The following is a 24928-nucleotide window of genomic DNA, read 5'->3' as shown; positions in this document are numbered from 1 at the left end:
CTGCCCTTCTTGGGGGCAGATCAGCCTATTTTTGTTAGGCCAATATGCCCCCAAGGGGGGCAGAAACCACTAGGCACCAGGGATTTTTTTTTGCACCAACCAAGGTCGCGATCACTTAGGCAAGGGTCGCTCCCATGGGGGGGGATTTATTTTAGGCCATTTCTGCTCCCCTTGGGGGCAGATCAGCTTATTTCTATGAGGCCGATCAGTCTCCGGGGGGGGGGGCAGAAATCACTTAGGCACCAGGGATTGGTGTGTGTGTATGTGTGTGTTTTGTTTGGGGGTGCAGCCCCTTGGACAAGGGTCACTCCCCATGGGGGCACATTACTGTTGGCCATACCTGCCTCCCATGGGGGCTGATAAGCCTATTTTTTGAAGGCCCATCTTCTCCAAAATAAGAGGGTGGGGGTATGGCCATACCCCCACCCCAAATAAATGGGGCCAAAGTTGTTCTGCTAACCGGTGGGCAAATGGGGCAATTACCTCGGATCCTCTCCCTGGGGAGCAGAAAGCATACTAGATGCCAGGGAATTCAAGAAAAAGAAAAAACATAGTGGGGTGGTGGCTACCAACCAGTATGGGCATGGTTATGCCCCCACCCCAACTGAAGGGGGTAAAAGTCTTTCAGCTCTCCCCCCGCACACTAAAACATCTTATTCCATGGCAAGCAAGAGGACGTTTGAATATTTTGGGTTTTGGTTTTACATTTGGGCCATGAGACCATAGCAACTCTCAAAATCATCCCACTTGGAACGGTGAGGGCTGCACTTTTTGGACTTTGGGATGTTGCCATGTAGAAAAATCCACAAGACCTAGACACATCTGAAAACTAAACATCTGGCTGATTCCACAGTGGTGTGCTTCACATGCACCCTGCACCATTTTCTTACCCACAATGCCCTGCAAACCTCCAACTTTGCTTTAAATCACACATTTTTCCTACATTTTTGTGATAGAGCATTCAGGAATCTGCAGGAATCCACAAAATTCCTACCACCCAGCATTGTCTCATCCATACCAATAAAAATTCTGCCCCATCTGTCAGCCTAAAAATGTTTTTTTTCAAACTGCCATTCTGGACCCGCTTTAGTTCCCCCTCAATTTTGACATGTTTTTGGCTCTTCCCTGAAACAGGCACTCAGCCCACCTACACAAGTGAGGTATCATTTTTACCGGGAGACTGAGGGGCACATTGGGTGGTAAGAAATTGGTCCCAGTGTGGTGATCCCACACAGAAATGTGGGAAAATTTGATTTTTGTAGCTAAATTGGAGGTTTGTGAGGATTCTGGGTAGGAAAACATTGGGTAATCCACGCAAGTCACACCTCCCTGGATTCCCGCCGGTGTCTAGTTTTCAGAAATGTCTGGATTTGGTAGGTTTCTGTAGATGGCTGCTGAGCCCATTGTTCAAAAAACGCAGGTGCCCCCAACAAAAACAGGTTGTTTTTTATTTGATAACTTTGATGTGTCCAGATAGTGTTTTGGGGCATTTCCTTTCACAGGCACTAGGCCTACCCACACTAGTGAGGTACCATTTTTATCGAGAGACTTGGGGAAATGCTGGGTGGAAGGGAATTTGTGGCTTATCTCAGATTCCAGAACTTTGTGTCACCAAAATGTGAGGAAAACGTGTTTTTAGTCAAATTTTGAGGTTTGCAAAGGATTCTGGGTAACAGAACCTAGTCAGAGCCCCACAAGTCACCCCATCTTGGATTCCCGTAGGTGTCTAGTTTAAAAAAATTCACAGGTTTGGTAGGTTTCCTTAGGTGCCAGCTGAGCTAGGGGCCAAAATCCACAGCTAGGCACTTTCCAAAAAACAGCTCTGTTTTCTTTGGGAAAATGTGATGTGTCCATTTTGTGTTTAGGGGCATTTCCTATTGTGGGTGCTTGGCCTACCCACACAAGTGAGGTACCATTTTTATCTGGAGACTTGGGGAAACGCTGGGTGGAAGGAAATTTGTGGCTCCTCTCAGATTCCAGAACTTTCTGTCACCAAAATGTGAGAACCTGGGGAGAGCCCCACAAGTCACCCCATCTTGGATTACCCTAGGTGTCTAGTTTTCAAAAATGCACAGGTTTGGTAGGTTTCCCTAGGTGCCGGCTGAGCTAGATGCCAAAATCCACAGTTAGGCACTTTGCAAAAAACAGGTCTGTTTTCTCAGGGAGAATGTGATGTGTCCACATTGTGTTTTGGGGCAATTCCTGTCCCGGGCAATAGGCCTACCCACACAAGTGAGGTACCATTTTTATCGGGAGACTTGGGGGAACGCTCGGTGGAAGGAAATGTGAAGGTCCTCTCCAATTCCAGAACTTTGTGTCACTGAAATATGAGGAAAAAGTGTTTTTTTAGCCACATTTTGAGGTTTGCAAAGGGTTCTGGGTAACAGAACATGGTGCGATCCTCACAAGTCACCCCAGCGTGGATTCTCCTAGGTGACTAGTTTTCAAATATTTGCAGGTTTGGTAGGTTTCCTTAGGAGACGGCTGAGCTAGAGGCCAAAATGCACAGCTAGGCAATTTACAAAAAAACTGGTCTGTTCTCTTTTCGGTGGAAAGACATTTGTGGCTTCTGTCAGATTCCAGAACTTTGTGTCACCGAAATGTGAGGGAAAAGTGTTTTTTTAGCCAAAGTTTGAGGTTTGCAAAGCATTCTAGGTAACAGAACCTGGTGAGAGCCCCACAAGTCACCCCATTTGGATTCTCCTAGGTGTCTATTTTAAAAAAATGTGCAGGTTTGGTAGGTTTCCCTAGGTTACGGCTGAGCTACAGGCCAAAACCTACAGCTAGGCACTTTGAAAAAACACATCAGATTTCAATGTAAAAATGTGATGTGTCCATGTTGTGTTTCCGGTTGCGATCATTAGCCCTAACCATGCAAGTGAGGTACCATTTTGTATCGGGAAACTTGGGGGAACACAGAATAGCAAAACAATTGTTATTGCCCTTGTCTTTCTCTACATTTATTCCTTCCAAATGTAAGACATTGTGTAAGAAAGAAGTCTATGTGTGAAATACCCTGTAATTCACATGCTAGTATGGGCACCCCGGAATTCAGAGATGTGCAAATAACCACTTCTTCTCAACACCTTATCTTGTGTCCATTTTGGAAATACAAAGGTTTTCTTGAAACCTATTTTTCACTCTTTATATTTCAGTAAATGAATTGTTGTATACCCAGTATAGAATGAAAACCCATTGCAAGGTGCAGCTCATTTATTGGCTTTGGGTACCTAGGGTTCTTGATGAACCTACGAGTCCTATATATCCCTGCAACCAGAAGAGTCCAGCAGACTCAATGGTATATTGCTTTAAAACATCTGACATTGCAGGAACACATGACAGAGTAGAAGGTTGAGAAACATGGCTGTTTTTTTCACCTCAATTTCAATATTTTTTTATTACAGCTGCTATTGTCTTTAGGAAAACCTTGTAGGATCTACACAAATTACCCCTTGCTGAATTCAGTATTTTCTCTACTTTTTAGAAATGTTTAGCTGTCTGGTATCCAGCATTGGTTTCATTCCCATTTCTGTTACTATCTGGAAGGAGGCTGACAGAACAAAAAATAGTAAAAATTAGGTGTGTCCCAGTAAAATGACAAAATTGTGCTGAAAAATTGGGTTTGCTGATTCAAGTCTGCATGTTCCTAAAAGCTGGGAAGCTAGTGAATTTAGCACCATGAACCCTTTGTTGATGCCATTTTCAGGGAAAAAACCACAAGCAGCCCTTTTTCACATTTTCACTGTGTTCTGGCAAATTTTTTGGTCTCCTTTAGGGGAACCCACTAAGTCTGGGTCCCTCTAGAATCCCTAGGGTGTTGTAAAAGAAGGACACAAATTTGGCATGAGTAGCTTATGTGGACAAAACTTTATGAGGGCCTAAGTGCAAACCGCCCCAAATAGCCAAAAAAAGGCCTGGCACCTGAGGGGAAAAGTCTTGGCAGCGAAGGGGTTAACACATGCCTTGCGTTGTTTTCCTCCAGGATTTAGAATTGCACTTATTCATGGCTGAGTAATTCACAGGAGGCAATATTGCGAACTGAGTGGCACTCACTTATTCCATCTCAGTACCGAAGAAAAGGAAAATGCATTTGGATCCCAAACCAAGACATGCCATTCACACACCCCAAAATCAGGTACATGAATCCTCAAGGCTCAATATTGTGAGACCTATACATGCAAACAAGCATATGTTGCAAAGTCTTGATTAGCAGACTAAGGGCCAGATTTAAGAAAAGTGGCACTACATTAGATGCAGCTGCACTTTTCTTGCGGTCCCTTGCGCCCCCCTACTGCCACAATGTGTGCTCCGTGTTTAAAATACAGCACACCATGGCACAGGGTAGGGGGCAATAGCATCAGAATTTCTGACGCTATTGATGTACTGTTCAGGGTTAGCACCAAACTGTTGTCACTAACCCTGAATAGTACATAGAGGGCATTTGAAAACAATGGCATGCCCACTTTTAATGCCTGCTATGAGCACGAGTTAACAATGTTAAAAAAAAATAGGCAAAAAATCTTGGGGCAGGCATAGTGTGGCACAAGAGGTGACAATGTGGCCTAATGCATGCATTGCTCCACTTTGTAAATATGACGCCACGATTTTTGCGTTGGCGGCCCACAATAGCATTAAAAAAATAATGTTAATATGGCACAAGGAGGCGCTAGGGGCTCTCAAATGTGCCCCTAAAAATGTACTTTTTGTCAAAGGTCAGGCTGGAGCATCTTTCTGAAGATGGAATTAAAAATATTTCAGGAGCAAATTGTCATTTAAGAGAAGGATTATTGGAGAACTAGCAAAAAGTAAGGTTGTCTTGAAATATCTGCAAAAATTTGTTCTAGATTACTTTATATTGAAATCTGTAGAAGCAGCTTTTTAGTTGTCATATCATATATTCCTTTTAAAAGTTCTCTGTCAGCAGCCTATAAACATTGTCAATTCCACTAAAACATGCTTATGCAACAGATTAAGATTTGACCAAAATGTTAAAATTAACAATTTATTTTATTGTATTGGCTCTAAGGATTGCTCCGCCCCACAGTTTGAAGTGTTGGCTCTGTCTCCCTTGTTCGACCTGTTAGCCCAGGCCAAGGTTTGTGTCTAGTGTTGCACCCCTGACTCCCAGCAAAACCGTGCCAAAGGAATCCATTCTTGAACTTTAGAAAAAAATGAAAACCGTATTTCTTCTCTCGCTTCTCTGCGTACTTGTTTCTCCTGTTTTTTTCCTACTACATCAATTGTGGTGTTAGGGCCAAGCCACCCTTTTTAATGCAACACTTTGTGCTATAGATTTTTCATTGATTTATTGATTTAAGCCAAATGGTTGGATAAAGCCAACGAAAAAGTGAGCCCTATTGGCTTTGGCAATGCTTGTTTATCTTCCACAATGTACTGAATACTCATTTAATTATTGATTTTCCAATACTTACAAAGCATTTTTTCTCTCAAATGTCTATTTAGAAAGCATTTCTTTAAATGGCTATTTTTAACTACGAACGGCATTCCAATTTTCTTCATGCGTTATTCCTAGACATATATAATTATTCAACTTGCTTTTGAAATATCACTGAACCGTAAAAAGGGGAAAGTAATTAGACAGCTTTTACAAATGGGTGCACTGATGCGAGGAAATGAGCAGGCTCCTATCAGCACTTTGTCCTAAAGAGCATATTTTACCTAAAGCCAATGAGAATTTCCTAAACAATCAAAGCAGTTTGTAAAGAGAACGTGAACAGCAGATCATAGACAAAAAAATCAGCTAGACTCCCCGGTTGCTGTTCTGTGAAAAGAGCGTCTCTTATGAGGAATAAAAATGATAACCCTGTAAGGAAGGGGAAAAGAAACAGGTAGAAATTCAAAGTGATAAACGCCTATCAATTCAGCACATGTCTAGGTTAGTCAAGTAGGTATCGCAATACGATAGTAAGAAGAAGAGAAAAAGGAAATGATATGCATTACATTGATAGAAAAGTCCATATTTGAATGTTGGTTTGAGAAGTTTGATTGTGATATGTTAAAAGTTGCACGTCAAAGCGTACTACCCTAGCAGGAGTATGTTGCTTGAATATGAGCCCTACCAATAAGATCAGTGGTTCTTAATTTATGGGTCTGTACTCCTTAGAAAATGAAAGCTTAGAAAATTACATAATATTAATAGATAAATAAAGTGCATTAGAACATTAGACTATTGAGAGATCCATTGCAGACAATGGAGTATCTCCAACATTCCAATGTTTGTATTTCGGTTTATTCCCCTTCAATTTAGAATATTATATTCTAAGTGGGTGGAACGTTCTAATAGGCTTAAAGCCTCGGATTATACCAGTTGTTAAAGGCCCTCTTCCTCGTTATAGTAATGTCATCAATAACGTCATTTGAGATGTCATCATTGATGTCATAAATGATGTCACAGAACAGATTATGAGTGATGCCATATGTGAGGTCATAAGCAGTCAATGGCGGGGATGCAAGTTATAGTTAGTGTTGTTAACTAAATTGCTGAATTTCTGTGTTTTTTAGTTCAAAATGTTAACGTTGTTACTGAGAAATTCACCAAACTATAATGTTACTTTAACCTTTGTTTTTTTCTGTGAATTTCTATTTAAAAAAAAATAAAAATAGATATTTTTATTACACTTAACTATATTTTAACCTTTGGCTTTTTCAGTTAACTTATAGTTTAAAAAAAATAAATATATATTTTTGGGACTGTATGTATGTTATATTATCACTTTATAATATATGTTGTGTTGAGACATTATGGCCCTCATTACAACCCTGGTGGTCGGTGGAGAAGTGGCGGTAATACCGCAAACAGGCCGGAGGTAAAAAAACTTCTCCGCTCCGACCGCCAGGGTGGTAAAGACCGCTGGGCTGGAGACTTCGGTCTCCAGCCTGGCGGCCGTCACTACACCGCCAGCGGTATCACGACCCCGCATACCGCCATGGATTTCGTGGGGTTCTGTACCTCCCCACAAACCTCGACCCCCCTACCATCCCCCAAAGGTGGTAGGACCCCCCTCCCCACAATTCCCCAACATTGATACACTCACACCCTCACACGCACACTCACACAACAACTACACATACACTCACACATACACGCACACATTCATGCAGACATACACACAGACATGCACACAGACATTCACACACACATTTTCCATACCCACAACACCCCCCGCATGCATACACGCACTATACACACTCACACGCACACAACACACAACACCCCCTACCCCCTCCCCTAATGGACGATCACCTTACCTGGTCCGGTGATTCTCTGAGGGGGAACGGGATCCATGGGGGCTGCTCCGCCGCCAGCTCCCCATCACCAGTACACCGCCACACTGAATCATGGGTTGTGATTCGGTGGGCGGTGTTCTGATGACGTGGCGGTGGAGGTGGAGCAGCCTCCACTTCACCACCGACCGCCAGTATGGCTGCTGGTGGCTCTCCATCCGGAAAACGGCAGAGGGCTGCCAGCAGTCATAATACGCTGTGCGGAAAACCGCCTGCACTGGCGGTCTTCAGCACAGCAGTACCTCAGCGGTCTTGGTAAAAGACCGCCGAGGTTGAAATGAGGCCCTATGTTTTTTTATAACATAACATATGGTTTCCAGTTTGCAAAATCTTTCTAAAATGTGTGTGAGCATTAAACAGGTAAATATTCAATATTGCAATCAAAATTGTTTATTTGCTCAATTATTATAACACGGACATAGAGACATACAATTAGCAATCTTTTTTAGAGGTGTCATTACTCTTGTGAGAGCCTTGCTAGAAGCTAGCAGGATACTTGCGAGATCGTAAAGTTCTACATTTCATTGTATTCTCTTGTATGAGGTTCTTTATCATGTTTTCAGTTATTATTTAATGCTAATCTATAATAGGGCAGTGAATAAAAGATGTAGTGAGATTCAGGGGCTGTATAAAGATCTCTTAGCACTCGAGGAGCGCCAGACTGAAGCAATCAGTCAGAAGTGTGAAAATCTTGATGTTCAACAAAAGACTGCAATGTTGAGGACTAGAATTCTGCAATATTTTAGCAAAGAGATGTCTGCCAAGTTCTATAGTCATAGACTGGAACGTCACAAATATGGGGAAAATGTTGGATGCCTGCACACGTTATGGATTATGTCCAACGGCGTAGAGCTGATGCCCTTGCTGAAATAGTTTAGGTATTCAGAGAATTCTATGTTAACATTTATACGAATTATACTGCTCCTCCCCATGCTGGCTATGATGAGGTTTTAAATGTGATGAATACATCTCAGCTTAATCCTGAGGACCAAGCTATGCTGGAGCTCCCGATTTCCTCTGAAAAAGTGGCAGACACGATAAACTCACTAGCTCCCGGAAAAGCTACAGGGACAGATAACATACCCCTGGAATTCTTCAAAGCTTTTTACAATGAAATGTACCTACACCTACGCTCAGTGTTTTTGAAAGCTCAGGCTGGTGAGATTCCTTTCTCCTGGGAGGAAACTAATATTGTTATATTTCAGGAAAAAGGCATATCTCCTCTAGATCCAGGGTTATGTGGATACATTTCCTTAACAATTTGCAGTGCTAAAATTTATGCAAAGGTATTGGCAAACCAGCTGGTCAGGGCCATGTCCACGTTGGTATCTCCCCATCAACATGGGTTTATGCCAGGCCGGGGAATGGTGGACCATATTAGAAGGGCAATTGCTTTATTCAACATTGCTGAAGTCACTGCAGCAGATATGTGGCTGGTGCTACTAGATGCAGAGAAGGCATTTGATCTTGGGGTTATCTGTGGGCAGTTCTGGAGCAGCAGGGACTTGGCTCTGGGTTTATTAGGGCCATTAAAGCACTGTAGTGAGCCCCCCCACTGCACAACCTTGAGTTATGGGAATTGAATCAGAAAAAATCTTGGTTACCAAAGGAACAGTGCAAGGGTGCCTCTGCTCACCATTTGTCCTCTATCTTGATCCCTTTATTAGACTTCTGGAGGGACATCTTTGGACCTGTCCCATTGTGGCAAGTCATTAGAGTATAAGGTGCTTGCCTACACAGATGACAATATGGTGGTTAACCCAGACCCTGCAGTGCCCTTGATAGAAATAGAAAAGGAAGCAAAATTGTTTGCAAGGTTCTCTGGCTATAGATTGAATTTCGGTGAACGGGTGGTGTGTACCAAGGAAATGGGATCCAGGGATTCTTGATGGGTGGATGAAGCCACATATGGATAGCAGCAGACTTAAGCCAAGTAATTGCCCTAAATCTTACGCCACTGCTGAACAGTATAAGGCAGGAATTCAGGAGGATTAATCAGTTGCACCTCCCACTGATGGCAAGGTGCAATGTATATAAAATTACAATTCTGCCTCAATTGCTGTATTTTCTTAGGGATATCCCCCTGGAAATCAATAAATCTAAAAAGTCAATGAGGGCTTCCAAACATATGCCACTCCATAGATATCACGGGGTCTAGGCAGTCCCTAAATTCACATTTTATTACTGGTCTTGTATGTTACAACATGCATATTATGATCACGGGAAGGAAGGATGGGTCAAACCCAGTGGAAGGCCCATCAATTTATGAGTTAGTGTTGGGGTCTGAGGCTAGGAGATGGCTGTTGGAAAATATTGAGCCCAGCTATTTTAAAAAGATGAAATTTAGGATCCTAAAGGGGGCATTTAGGCTGTGATGACCAATCAGGAGGGTTGCCGGGATCACAAAATGTAATCACTATACACCAATATGGGTCTCACTGATCATACCTACTATTTTTCACAATACAATCAGGAGAGGGTGGGTGCTGGGTGATCTTTTTTATAGAGACCAGATGTACTCTTTTTGTGAGATCCAAGAAATTTACCAGGTTTTATAAATATCTCCAGATCCTAGACTTTTTTGGCAAACTGCATAAGAATCAACTAAGGATTTTCTGGGCTCCTTTAGCGGAAGCCCTAGGGGGCTAGGATTGGGACAATATATGGTTTCTCATTATAGGAATTGCTGGTGACTTGGACTCTTAAAACTCCAAGTGGTAAGTGAGACTTGAGAATGAAGGCTGCTACTTCAAGAGTCACTAGATCTCAGCAGGAGAACACCATTGGCAGCAGGCCTAAAGAGCCAAACTTTAAGACCATATTCATCCTTTAATTTTCCCCCTGCTCAGTTGCATAAATGGGGCAGAAGGTCCAGCAGCAGCTATCATCATTGTAAGGCAGGCAAGGCTGATCTGGTGAATATGCTTTTTTCATCTCCAGTTCTAGCCTCCTTCTTGTGTGACATCGGCATTTTTATTGGATTGGTTATTAGAGAACAAGTTCAAATTACTCCTATAATGATGTTGTTAAGGGTTGTGGAATGTACTTCTGATGGGGAGTCCCTAAAGACAAAGTCATATTTTATGTTTATTGCAATGGAAATTGCGCAAATGTGTATTGCATCAGGCTGGCTAGGCACAAATCCTCTGACATTTGCAGAATGGAGATCAAGGCTGCTGGCAGCACATAACTTTGAAACTAATCTGTATGAGTGTAAAGGGCAGAAAGCACAGAAAGGGACTTGCAAGGTCTGGTTGCCCATCTCTCAGTGGATCAAAAGCATGCACCAGGGCTGAGTAGGTTTGGGTGGTTGGAGCAGACTTGGAAGGGCATCACTTCAAGGTGTTCAAGGAAGCCCCAGTCCAATTGGATCTATATGTTTATTAAGTAATGGTGATCCTGGTCTTCTTCGTATGTATGTCTGATCAGCCTTGCTTATGTATGCTCTCATCACTTTCGTTCCTCTCTATTGCAGAACCTACGTATCAATTTTGTATGTTCTCTGGAAGGCTAATGGTTTATTGCCCGCATTGTTTCTTTTTTTAACCATTACCCACATTTTCTATGATTAGCTATGCATGTGCACCATACCTCTTTTGTTATCATCACCGTATGAGCTTTATGCCGCACATATGAATTGTGTCATCCTCACTATATTCACTTTAATCCGCACATACCAATGTGGTACTGTATTGTGTGTCTGTTGCCATGAATTGTTGTTTCTATTGTACACTGCTCCTTTTTAAAAACACAATAAAAAAAAAATACATTCTATTTGCTCAGTTAATGTAACTGATATCAAGACATGCCATGAGCAATCTTTTTTTGAGGTGTCATTACTCACGTGAGAGCCTCGCTAGACAGTTGTGGGATACTTGTGAGATCGAAAAGTTTTAAATGTCACTGTATTTTCTTGAATATGGTTCTTTATCATATTTTCAGTTATTAGTTATTGCTAATCCATAATAGAGTAGTGAATAATATATGACTGGATTTATTTTAAAAAGTGTATCACAAGACAATCGCAGGGGTTGGGTGCACAATCCCCTTTATGGACTCCGAGGGGGATGTACTTCATGTTTGGCTCTCATGAACCACTCACTAGAGTGTACATTTAGAATTACATTAATAACAATGTTTTACTGTAATTTTGAATGAAAGAGAACATTAGACATATTGTTTAAGGTAGAAAAATGAATAATGTTTTGTTCTCTGTCTCAGGTGATGGGTGTCGATGGTAGTTTATGTGGAGTGACAGGCTTTTTCTTTCAGACCTCTCTCTCTCAGATGACAGGTGTAGGTAGTAAAGTGTGTGGATGGCCTGGCCTTTCCTTTTAGACCTCTCTCTCAGATGATGGGTGTGTGTAATAGTATGCAGGGATGGACAGGCCTCTCCTGTCAGACCACTTTCCCAGATGAAGGGTATACATAGTAGTGGGTGGAGAATAACAGGCTTGTCCTTTCACATCTTTCCTTTGGTCTCTGAGTACAGATGTACACAGTAGAGTGTGTGAAGAAAGACTGACCTCTCCACTGAGACCTCTCACTTGGATGATGGGTGTGCATAGTATGCTCTGTCCAGGGTCTGTCCTCCCCACTAACAACCCTTTCTATACTCTACTCACAACTCAAACAAAGCTAATGGGCATAAATAGTAGACTTTGATAAACACCAATTCTAGTAAGGGTCCTCCCTACAGTAGTAAGAGTGTATTCAAAGATAACCTAATCCTTTCTACTTTTCATAATCCTGAGAGAGACTCGCAAGATAGTAACTTTTTTAAATTAAAAATTAACCATCTACTCATCACAGTACTTATCTTTTACACATCATACAAAAAAGTACCACAATGTGCTTTCCTACTTACGGAGTGTATTGATCTGGGGTGGCTCCTCCGCTAGGGCGGAGGAGCGTCACCCCACCCCAGCAGCTGCCAAACTTCTGCAATACAATGATAATAAACGATGTTTGTTATCATTGTATTGTTGAAGGGGCAGGGCAACGGGGCTGACCATTACAGAGGGGTAGTGCTTAGCACTCCCCCTCAGTGTGCATGTATGTTCAGCCGGCCGTCTCAAGCCGGCAAAACATACATGCACACTAAGCTCTGCCCAACCCGGCACTGCAGTGCCAGGTTGGAGAGAGCAGGCAGAATCTCCCAGTCTACCTGGGAGCGTCCTGGCTATGCGCTCCAGCCAATGCAGCAAAGGAAAGAGGTGCTGCGCGGTGAGGTAAGTTTTTTTTGTTTTATCATTAATTTTTCTCCCCCCTATGCTCCCCTGCCCCTGACACTCGCCGCAAGCTGCTCCTGGTATTGACAATCACGCAAGAGTCCTGTGAGATTGTCAAAATTAGTTAAAAACAATTTGCATTTATCTTCACAGTAGTTATTCCTTAGGCACTTCCTCCCTAAATCTTGGGTGACAGCATGCCCTTCTGCTGCACCCTTATGTAGCTTGTTTACATCTTTTACACAACACCTCCAGTTTTTTCTCAGTAAACAGTAATGACAGCCATTTAATTTTTAACACTCCATCAGCCAGGCAATCAGAGTGTGTGCGAGACTCACTGGAGCCTCTTGGTCCCACAAGAGTGTGAAGGCTCCATTCTTAATTCTGTGTTCTCACAGTAGACTCACTGGACTCTTGCGACCACAACTGACAAAGTATACAATTATTTTGAACCTTAATTTCTCTAAAACTACTGAATTAATTTATACTAAATCACAAAAAGCACAATCTGCAGATCAAAATCTAAGTTCCTGCTGAATTTGGTGTAATTCCACTTAGCAGTTTTTGCTGTAGGCCTGCCTACGGAAGTCTATAGAAAATTAATGAGGAGTTTACATTTTAGGACTCACATTTTTATCAGCTTTTGCTTAACGGATCACCACAAAACTTTCCAGGAAGGAGCTGAGATGGCTATACTTTTTATTTAGAAAGATTTGTGACGGTTTGTCAAATGAGGCCAAAGTTATTAGCGAGCCAAAATTCACTCTTTATTTGAAACCAAAAAAAAAAAAAAAAAGAGAGAGACATTATCTCAGTTAATTATAATTGTTACCCCGTAATGCACTGTTTCAGACCTCACTTATTATATCACTCAAGACATGGTCAGTGACATTACTGATGATATCACTGATGACATCTCAAATTACATCACTGATGAAATCATCCACAAAAAAAACTCAGATACCCATTCATACCCTCATACAAACACTTGCACATCACACACACTTCTCACATACTCATTCATAGACCCATAAGACTACTGACACACAATCTTCTTCACTCACATAGCCACTAATACAACAACTCACTCACCAATACATTACTAAGTCAGCTATTCATGCATGAACACTGGTATTCACACAACCACTCACACATCCACATGGCCACTCAGACACCTACTCACTCACCAATGAAGACATTCAAATACCCAGTGACTAAACGATACAGCTACTCACACATCCTCTTACTCTCCCATAAAGTCACTGGCACATCCACACACTTATGCACAAACCCACTGAAGCAATGAAAACTGCTGAATTTCAACGGTTTTCTACATGTGAAATATGAGCCTAACTTTGACATACTTATAAACTTTGTTATTTAGTGAATTTCTATGTTTTTATATTTCTATTTCCTAACTATAACATTCCTGTAACTTTTGTTTTTTTTCAGTGGATTTCTGTTTAAATTAACCTAAAGTAATTTTCATTATTATACGTTAATCTAACCATCACTGTGCAGGGCTGAACCCCAGATAATTACCCAATCCTGTACTGCGCATGGCCTTTAGCTGTGCACGTTGGGTGTAGGGCCTGGCCTGTAGTTAGACCCTGCAGCCAACCTCCCTAACTAACCAACCCCACACTGTACACAGCCTTTGGCCATGCGCACGAGGAGCTAGCCACAGCCTGTCCCTCTGGGTGCAAGAATAGGTTTAAGAGGGTATATCTGGGTGTGGTAGTGGCTGTGAGAGTGTCTGTCTGGGTCTGTGAGTCGGTGTGTCAGTGTCTATGTGGGTTGTGAGTAGATGTGTGATGGTTTCAGTGGTTCTGTGAGTGGGTGTGTGAGAATCAAAGTGGGTCTGTGAGTGTCCGAGTGAGGCTGTGAGTGGGTGCAAAAAAGTCTGAGTGGGTCTGTGAGTGAGTGCATGAGTACCTGAGTGGGTCTTTGAGTGGGTGCTAAAGGGTCTGAGTGGGAGAAAGAGAAAGAGATTGCAAGAGAGAGTCTTTGGGGGCTTTGATGAATGATATACTTAGAATGAGTTATTTCTGAATAAATTGAAAAGAAAAATAAATATATTTGTTAATTTAGAAGATTGAGATAACCTTTCTTTATGAACCTTAAACTTTTGAAGTTTAAAAGAAGTTAAAGAAGGAAAATGACCATGGCACACCTGGAGTCAAACTCTTGACTTTAAGGGTTAAGGTCTATGACCTTAAACTTTGGGCCGTAGGTGACTTCTTACTGTGATGCTTCCAAACGTACCTATGACAGTCAACCCATGCATGTGATTGAAAAGAAACTTGAATGTTCCATCACCAGTAACGTTTGACAGTCAAAACATTAGTAAATAAGCAAACACACTGCTAAGCGGTACTAGGATTTGAACCTTTAGTCTACTGAGTGACAGCATAAGACTTTGACCATTAGTCCAGAAGTGACTGGTCCACTCTGCATCCAAACGTAACTATAACATGCACACCAAACAACTTGGTAGTCTGACTTTTTGAAGTCAATGTATGGAGAGACCATTGCAATAACAATCCCTGTATCTCTTCCATCCCTTTATGGGATGGAAGAGATAGAGAGAGACAGAGTGACAGTACCGTAGGGGAAACCTCAAGACTACGTGGTCTAAACCAGCTCCCCCATCCTGCAGGAGCCAGCATTGCTCCCTCAAGCAGGAAACTGCTTTGAATAGCAGCTTCCTGCTTGCAGGAGCAATGTTTTCATCTGTTTCAAAACTGTTTGACAGCTCCTGCTGACAGAAAGCAGACTTTGTTTTAAGCTATCACCTCCAACCAAGCAAAAGCAAACAGCTATGTCCTGGGAATTGGCACCCCAGGACATAGCAGGAGCTGGCCCTGGAGTGACAGTCCCTAGGGCTGCAGGGGGGCCGGGTGGCCTCCGGCTGTCATTACTATTGTTCCCCAGGAAGGTGGTGGTCACTGAGGCTGCAGGGAGGGCCATGTGGCTCCCCAGCATACCACTTTACATTGGGAGGAGGTGGTCCTCGGGGCGGAGGGGTCCGCCGGACTCCCACTACATTAACTAAAGCATTTTGCCTGGAGGAGGTTGTGGTCCCTGTGTTACGGTGGGCCGCACAATCTATTTATCGTGCCAGAGAGGTGGCGTTTGTTTGGGCTTCAGCAAGAGGGGCCATGTGAGCCCTCTCCTTATTTTTGGCATGCCTCCAGGACCTGCCCCCCCCGCCCCCCAGGGGCTTCAGTAAAAGAGGAGGGCTGGAAACTGCCCTTTTAAAAAAAAGCTTTTTATCTCCAGCAGAGTCCCTCACCCAGCACCATATCTAAGTAGTCAGGGTGTTCTTACCCTGGCATCTTCTCTTTTTTTTTTACTTTGTTGTTTCTGAGACTTCAATGAATCTGAGTCCCACGACAGGTGACAACACTTCCTGATTGAAGAGTTTGCAGCCAACCAGATATCAGCACTGGGTCAGTTGGTTCTGCAGAGGATCGGCCTTCCTATATATCTATATTTTTTAAACTGTGAAAATTCTCCAAAAATACTGAAGGGATTTACACCAAATCACAAAAGGTCTGCTTTCTGGACCAAGACCTATTTTAATGCCAAATTTGATGTAATTTCATTAAGTGGTCAGGCTGTGGTCGCATTCAAAAATTTGAAAAACCCTTTGACGTAACATGGGGAAAAAGTGTTTTGAGACTCTCCCTTTTTCTTGACCCTTGCTTGACGGATCAAGACAGCAACTGAACCAACCAAAGTATGCATTTTGAAATTTTTTTGAAACTTTGTCAAGTGGCGTCAAACTTATTGGCAAAACAAAAAACACTCTGTCTATAGACAAAATTCAGTCAGGAGAAAGTCTACCCCTACACTCAAGAAGATTTCGAGACTGACGTTCAGTCCCGTTCTTCAGATGAGTCTCAGTCCTCTTTCAAAAAATCAAGGAAAACTAGTAATAGCTCATCCTCGGATGGATGGAGTACAGACGAGAATCCATCTGCTCCACCATTCTACAACTATTCCCCTTTTCCTATCAACCAACAAATGCTCTGGCAGCCCCCCTACCCCTTCTACCAACCCCGCCCCTTCATGCCATACATGCCTTTTTTAGGCAGAGGCCGGGGCAGAGGAAGAGGCAGAAGAAGAGGCAGAGGCAGACGAGTTCAATGGGCTATGGAAGAACCCCAGATGATCACCAGGAGTCAAGGCAAAAATCAACCTCCGAGAACCTAGTAGTCAACTTGTCAACTAGACATTTTACTGAGACTGAAACCAGGGTGCTCAATCGAGGCCTGGGTTTCGTCCCCACACCTATTGAAGATTCTTTCAGGCTTAATTGTGAACTCTCCCAATTCTTCCGCAAAATCAGACTACAATTCTACTTTTCAGATACTCCATCTGATAGCACCCAGACAGATTCTGGACTAAGACCAAAATCGACATTCACTCCACCCCTAACATCTGTCCCATGCGAGGTTCTAGCCTTCGAAAAAGCGGTCTTAACCGACCTGGCAACGATACATCCGAAACGTCCTTTTATGAACATTCCCACCATTGAAAGGAAAGCTTTAAGGACATTGGATGAAGACATCTCTATTGTCATCAAGCAAGCTGACAAGGGAGGAGCAATAGTGATAATGAACACCGTGGACTACCGACAAGAGTGCCTACGGTTGTTGAGCGATAACACTTACTATGCAAAGATCAATAGAGACCCTACTCCTAGATTACAATCTCAGATTAAGTCAATGATCCTAGAAGCCACTAGCAACGCGTGGATCTCTCCCAAAGAGGCGGCTTTTCTGAACACTCCACATCCTAAAGTTCCATACTTTTACTGCCTCCCCAAGATCCACAAAGGGATCTTACCACCGCCGGGACGACCGATTGTGTCAGGTATTGGGTCCCTACTAGAACCATTATCTGTTTTTTGCGACCATTTTTTACAACCTCTGGTTAAGAAATCCTCTACCTATCTTCAAGATACCAAGGATGTCTTGAATTTGATTGAATTAATCAATGGCACTGTCGACGTCCATGGTTTGATCACTCTGGACGTCGAGGCACTATATACAAACATACCACAAGACGCGACTCTGCAGGTAGTAGAAACCACACTCTTAGAGAATAGTGATAACCTTACGTCACCCGTCTCCTTTATTATGCAGTGTGCAAATTTAGCAATGACAGAGAACTTTTTTCAGTTCGAGGATCAATTCTATCATCAGATAAGGGGTACTTGCATGGGAAGCACGTTTGCTCCCAGTTTAGCATGTTTGTATATGTATAACTTCGAGAAGCAATACATTTTACCACCCTCTAACCCGTTCTCTACCAACATCAAATTATGGCGTCGCTATATCGATGACATTTTGATAGTATGGCATGGTTCACTCACTGTTGCCTCAACCTTCACGGACTGGGTGAATACACTCAACCCTTTCTTGAAATTTACATCGACAGTGTCAACCAAGGAGATTAGCTTCTTGGATTTATTGATTACTATCCAGGGTGGTAAACTAACCACAAGTACATACCATAAACCTACTGATCGGAATAGCCTTTTGACATATGACAGTCATCACCCTAGATCGTTACGTGATAACTTGCCATTTGGCCAATTTCTGCGGATAAGACGAAACTGCAGTTCAACACACATGTACCATAGACAAGCCAAAGAGCTACAAATTAAATTGCTAGCACGTAATTACCCTCAGGATATAGTTGAACGAGCCCGGAAAAGAGCGAGGAATAATAATCGTGAATCATTACTCGCACACAACACCAGGGACACTACTAACCTGCTGACATGTGTAACTACCTTCACTCCTCTATCCAATAAGATTAAAAGTCTCATCATGAAAAGATGGTCTATACTTGGCAGCGGTGGTTGCACAATTCCAAGACCCCTATTCGCATTTAAACGATCCCAGAACATCAAGGACTTGATTATACACACACGTCCGAGAAACACTATCCAGACGCAGTCAACACTTTGGAATCTCCCCCCGGTGTCAGGACATTATCCTTGTGGACAATGTAATGTGTGTGCTTTGACTCACCAGACCAAAACACTTGACTTGGCCCCAATCGGCCGATGGAATTTGACAAAACACACTAATTGCAATACCAAGAATTGTATCTACATGATAACATGTCCCTGTGGTCTGCGGTACATCGGAATGACCTCTAGACCCGTTAAGATACGGATAAATGAGCATAGAAGCAACATCAGATGCGGACGTGTAACCACGAAACTATGCACCCATTTCTTGGAATCACCACACAGACCTGATGATTTACGCTGGGTCATTTTGGAATCTCCCAGCTATATTAACGATTCCTCCCAATCACTATTCAGGCTTGAACAACGATGGATATTTAAACTACACACTAATACCAATGGTTTGAATGATGATATTCCTTGGGTATCACTGTCCAGTTAGTTCCCTTCATGACTAGACTGCCTCGTTTATATCATGTCTAAATAATATGTTAATACTCCATAATTTTCAATTTGTTGACTTACCCATTCCAGACGCTTCTCTGAGTATCCACTTGAACCATACTTAGCCTCCAGAAGAGGTTATAATGACTCCGCGATTTTTTCCTATCTTTTAAATCGATCAGTAGTGGGGTTACCCCTAGGTCTCACTGCACCCTGACATTCTTACAAGCATTCTGTTCAGTGCCCATTTAGTGCCGTTTTTTACACATCATCCTCGATATATTTTCACTAGAGGAGCACCTCTCTACAAGATGGCCGCCACATTGTGGTTGCCCGAGTTGACCAAGTCTATTATTCTTAGTCCACCTTTTATTTTTACTTCTATGGTGACGCGATCACGTGACGCGGAAGCATTCAACCTCCGCGTCGGTTTTAAATATCTTCAAGTTCGTCCCCGTTTCATCATTTCGGGGTCAGCACGCCGCGGGTAGGTTTCTGCGAGGAGTACGCCGAGTCCCAAGTAAGTAACGAAGGGCTCAATAAGCGTTCTTTCCTTGTAGATTATTGGGCTCCTTGCACTGTTTACGATCCCCGTCAGCACAGACCTTTAATCTAAGGTTTGGTGCTGTGACACCGCCAAATACTCGACATCTCCTGGACATTTCAGTTTTGATATTGGCAACTAAGTTCCGAATCTCTAAGAGACGCATGAGGTTAGGGAGGAAGGATGAAGGTGGTGTCTTCTATATATTTCTCTTTCTTCTGTGCTTTCCGTTTATCCTTATCATTTGGGAATCATCGTTGGGGTTCAGTCAGAGACAGTTGCGATATAAGGCATGTTATTGGACTCCTGAAAGTGGGGTTATTTACTATAATTTTTTGTTATAAAATTTTTTGGAGACTATTTACAACTATGAAGTCTGCTACAACCATTATGCACTGTTAAATGGGACAATACAATGTACACTACTTTGTGCGCGTATTACATATATTGTATTAACCCTCCTTATGATGTGTAACCCTCGTCAGAAGTGACTGGCTGTTTCGTGCTATTCCCCAAGGGGCCCCCCACATGGTGAGGGATGGTAAGCAGATGTTTTTCTTATTTATTTATCAAACATCACTCAGCTCACCGTTTCACATTGGGTGCGATGGTCATTTAACCGTGTTTTTCTACACAATATCTGTTTGTATTTTTTATTCTCTAGGGCGACCTTTTTTTGATTCAGAATTTTGACGAGACAGTTTATACAAATGTAAGTGACTCTTACTCTCTCTCATATATATATTAGAAATAATGCTATAGAGTCAGGAGAAGCTCAGTTCATTATAGGTCCTGATGAAGCGTTAAAGGATCTTTCATGACCACACTACGCGAAACATGTTGACCAGACCCTAGGGGTCAGGTGACAATTTCCCAGATCTCCAGGCTTTTTCTAAAGTGGTTGAGCATTATCCTCATCCTCCACTTTCTGATTTGTTTTTTAATCTTGATCGTAACTCCTTGAAATAACCAGTAAAGTAGATTACTTAAGGGTTCCTAATCAATTTTATATTCACTCTCCTGCAAAAATAAACTTCTGACCTGCTTAAACTTAACGGCAGCCACACAATAAAAAGATCTCCGGTAAAGAGCCCCCGAAAGGGGAGCCCGTCAGATATTGCACCGCCGGTCTGACGAGGAGCTTCCCGATGATGAAGCATGACACCCTTCTGGGTGTGTGAGGGCTCTTGCTCCTGATACTTTAACTGTCTCCCTAGAACTAGGAACTGTGTACCTTTTTGTTGTCGACTAATCCTTTTGGGAGAACGTACACAGGACCTTTAATCCTCCCTATCCCTCCTTTTCTTGATATCTTTGCACAGCCTCGGCTGCGGGATTATCCATTTTTCTAATTACTCACCCTGTGTCTTTGATACTATGGACACTTACCAGGGTTTGAGTTATGACGACGATATGGTTGCAGCAATTCTGCTAACACCGTCAATTTTAAGTAATGATGGGTCAGCTCCCATGGGCAGTCTAAAAGAGGACTGGGACAAATTGTCCGCCCTGAAGCGTGACCTTATTAAAACCGTTATACACGGGACTATAATGACCGAATACCTGAGAGCCAACATCGCCCCCAATGGCCTTTTAGTGTCCAATATGCCCAGGATTTTCCTTCAAGACCTAGCGTTTAGGAAGGACTGGGCTCAGATAGCCTGGAAGTGTACCAGAGATTGGCTAGTCCTCATCATCAACACTTCCAGACGCCTGGCGGACTCGATTGGAGGGTACCTTGAGAACTACTGTGACCCTTGCTGCATTCAAAAGCCGGCTGGCTGAGATTAATGCAGAACTAAATGAAACTAAAGATTTTCTGACCAATCAGAAGATTTCAAAACTCCAAAAAGATATTACTAGATTCAGTCGGGAGAAAGTCTACCCCTACACTCAAGAAGATTTCGAGACTGACGTTCAGTCCCGTTCTTCAGATGAGTCTCAGTCCTCTTTCAAAAAATCAAGGAAAACTAGTAATAGCTCATCCTCGGATGGATGGAGTACAGACGAGAATCCATCTGCTCCACCATTCTACAACTATTCCCCTTTTCCTATCAACCAACATAGGCTCTGGCAGCCCCCCTACCCCTTCTACCAACCCCGCCCCTTCATGCCATACATGCCTTTTTTAGGCAGAGGCCGGGGCAGAGGAAGAGGCAGAAGAAGAGGCAGAGGCAGACGAGTTCAATGGGCTATGGAAGAACCCCAGATGATCACCAGGAGTCAAGGCAAAAATCAACCTCCGAGAACCTAGTAGTCAACTTGTCAACTAGACATTTTACTGAGACTGAAACCAGGGTGCTCAGTCGAGGCCTGGGTTTCGTCCCCACACCTATTGAAGATTCTTTCAGGCTTAATTGTGAACTCTCCCAATTCTTCCGCAAAATCAGACTACAATTCTACTTTTCAGATACTCCATCTGATAGCACCCAGACAGATTCTGGACTAAGACCAAAATCGACATTCACTCCACCCCTAACATCTGTCCCATGCGAGGTTCTAGCCTTCGAAAAAGCGGTCTTAACCGACCTGGCAACGATACATCCGAAACGTCCTTTTATGAACATTCCCACCATTGAAAGGAAAGCTTTAAGGACATTGGATGAAGACATCTCTATTGTCATCAAGCAAGCTGACAAGGGAGGAGCAATAGTGATAATGAACACCGTGGACTACCGACAAGAGTGCCTACGGTTGTTGAGCGATAACACTTACTATGCAAAGATCAATAGAGACCCTACTCCTAGATTACAATCTCAGATTAAGTCAATGATCCTAGAAGCTACTAGCAACGCGTGGATCTCTCCCAAAGAGGCGGCTTTTCTGAACACTCCACATCCTAAAGTTCCATACTTTTACTGCCTCCCCAAGATCCACAAAGGGATCTTACCACCGCCGGGACGACCGATTGTGTCAGGTATTGGGTCCCTACTAGAACCATTATCTGTTTTTTGCGACCATTTTTTACAACCTCTGGTTAAGAAATCCTCTACCTATCTTCAAGATACCAAGGATGTCTTGAATTTGATTGAATTAATCAATGGCACTGTCGACGTCCATGGTTTGATCACTCTGGACGTCGAGGCACTATATACAAACATACCACAAGACGCGACTCTGCAGGTAGTAGAAACCACACTCTTAGAGAATAGTGATAACCTTACGTCACCCGTCTCCTTTATTATGCAGTGTGCAAATTTAGCAATGACAGAGAACTTTTTTCAGTTCGAGGATCAATTCTATCATCAGATAAGGGGTACTTGCATGGGAAGCACGTTTGCTCCCAGTTTAGCATGTTTGTATATGTATAACTTCGAGAAGCAATACATTTTACCACCCTCTAACCCGTTCTCTACCAACATCAAATTATGGCGTCGCTATATCGATGACATTTTGATAGTATGGCATGGTTCACTCACTGTTGCCTCAACCTTCACGGACTGGGTGAATACACTCAACCCTTTCTTGAAATTTACATCGACAGTGTCAACCAAGGAGATCAGCTTCTTGGATTTATTGATTACTATCCAGGGTGGTAAACTAACCACAAGTACATACCATAAACCTACTGATCGGAATAGCCTTTTGACATATGACAGTCATCACCCTACATCGTCACGTGATAACTTGCCATTTGGCCAATTTCTGTGGATAAGACGAAACTGCAGTTCAACACACATGTACCATAGACAAGCCAAAGAGCTACAATATAAAAAAAATTGCTAGCACGTAATTACCCTCAGGATATAGTTGAACGAGCCCGGAAAAGAGCGAGGAATAATAATCGTGAATCATTACTCGCACACAACACCAGGGACACTACTAACCTGCTGACATGTGTAACTACCTTCACTCCTCTATCCAATAAGATTAAAAGTCTCATCATGAAAAGATGGTCTATACTTGGCAGCGGTGGTTGCACAATTCCAAGACCCCTATTCGCATTTAAACGATCCCAGAACATCAAGGACTTGATTATACACACACGTCCGACAAACACTATCCAGACGCAGTCAACACTTTGGAATCTCCCCCCGGTGTCAGGACATTATCCTTGTGGACAATGTAATGTGTGTGTTTTGACTCACCAGACCAAAACACTTGACTTGGCCCCAATCGGCCGGTGGAATTTGACAAAACACACTAATTGCAATACCAAGAATTGTATCTACATGATAACATGTCCCTGTGGTCTGCGGTACATCGGAATGACCTCTAGACCCGTTAAGATACGGATAAATGAGCATAGAAGCAACATCAGATGCGGACGTGTAACCACGAAACTATGCGCCCATTTCTTGGAATCACCACACAGACCTGATGATTTACGCTGGATCATTTTGGAATCTCCCAGCTATATTAACGATTCCTCCCAATCACTATTCAGGCTTGAACAACGATGGATATTTAAACTACACACTAATACCAATGGTTTGAATGATGATATTCCTTGGGTATCACTGTCCAGTTAGTTCCCTTCATGACTAGACTGCCTCGTTTATATCATGTCTAAATAATATGTTAATACTCCATAATTTTCAATTTGTTGACTTACCCATTCCAGACGCTTCTCTGAGTATCCACTTGAACCATACTTAGCCTCCAGAAGAGGTTATAATGACTCCGTGATTTTTTCCTATTTTTTCCTATCTTTAAAATCGATCAGTAGTGGGGTTACCCCTAGGTCTCACTGCACCCTGACATTCTTACAAGCATTCTGTTCAGTGCCCATTTAGTGCCGTTTTTTACACATCATCCTCGATATATTTTCACTAGAGGAGCACCTCTCTACAAGATGGCCGCCACATTGTGGTTGCCCGAGTTGACCGAGTCTATTATTCTTAGTCCACCTTTTATTTTTACTTCTATGGTGACGCGATCACGTGACGCGGAAGCATTCAACCTCCGCGTCGGTTTTAAATATCTTCGAGTTCGTCCCCGTTTCATCATTTCGGGGTCAGCACGCCGCGGGTAGGTTTCTGCGAGGAGTACGCTGAGTCCCAAGTAAGTAACGAAGGGCTCAATAAGCGTTCTTTCCTTGTAGATTATTGGGCTCCTTCCACTGTTTACGATCCCCGTCAGCACAGACCTTTAATCTAAGGTTTGGTGCTGTGACACCGCCAAATACTCGACATCTCCTGGACATTTCAGTTTTGATATTGGCAACTAAGTTCCGAATCTCTAAGAGACGCATGAGGTTAGGGAGGAAGGATGAAGGTGGTGTCTTCTATATATTTCTCTTTCTTCTGTGCTTTCCGTTTATCCTTATCATTTGGGAATCATCGTTGGGGTTCAGTCAGAGACAGTTGCGATATAAGGCATGTTATTGGACTCCTGAAAGTGGGGTTATTTACTATAATTTTTTGTTATAAAATTTTTTGGAGACTATTTACAACTATGAAGTCTGCTACAACC

Source organism: Pleurodeles waltl, chromosome 2_1 (assembly GCF_031143425.1).
Source record: "Pleurodeles waltl isolate 20211129_DDA chromosome 2_1, aPleWal1.hap1.20221129, whole genome shotgun sequence".
NCBI classification, from domain to species: domain Eukaryota; kingdom Metazoa; phylum Chordata; class Amphibia; order Caudata; family Salamandridae; genus Pleurodeles; species Pleurodeles waltl.
The sequence above is the reverse complement of the archived record's forward strand: the minus strand, read 5'-3'. Positions refer to the sequence as shown.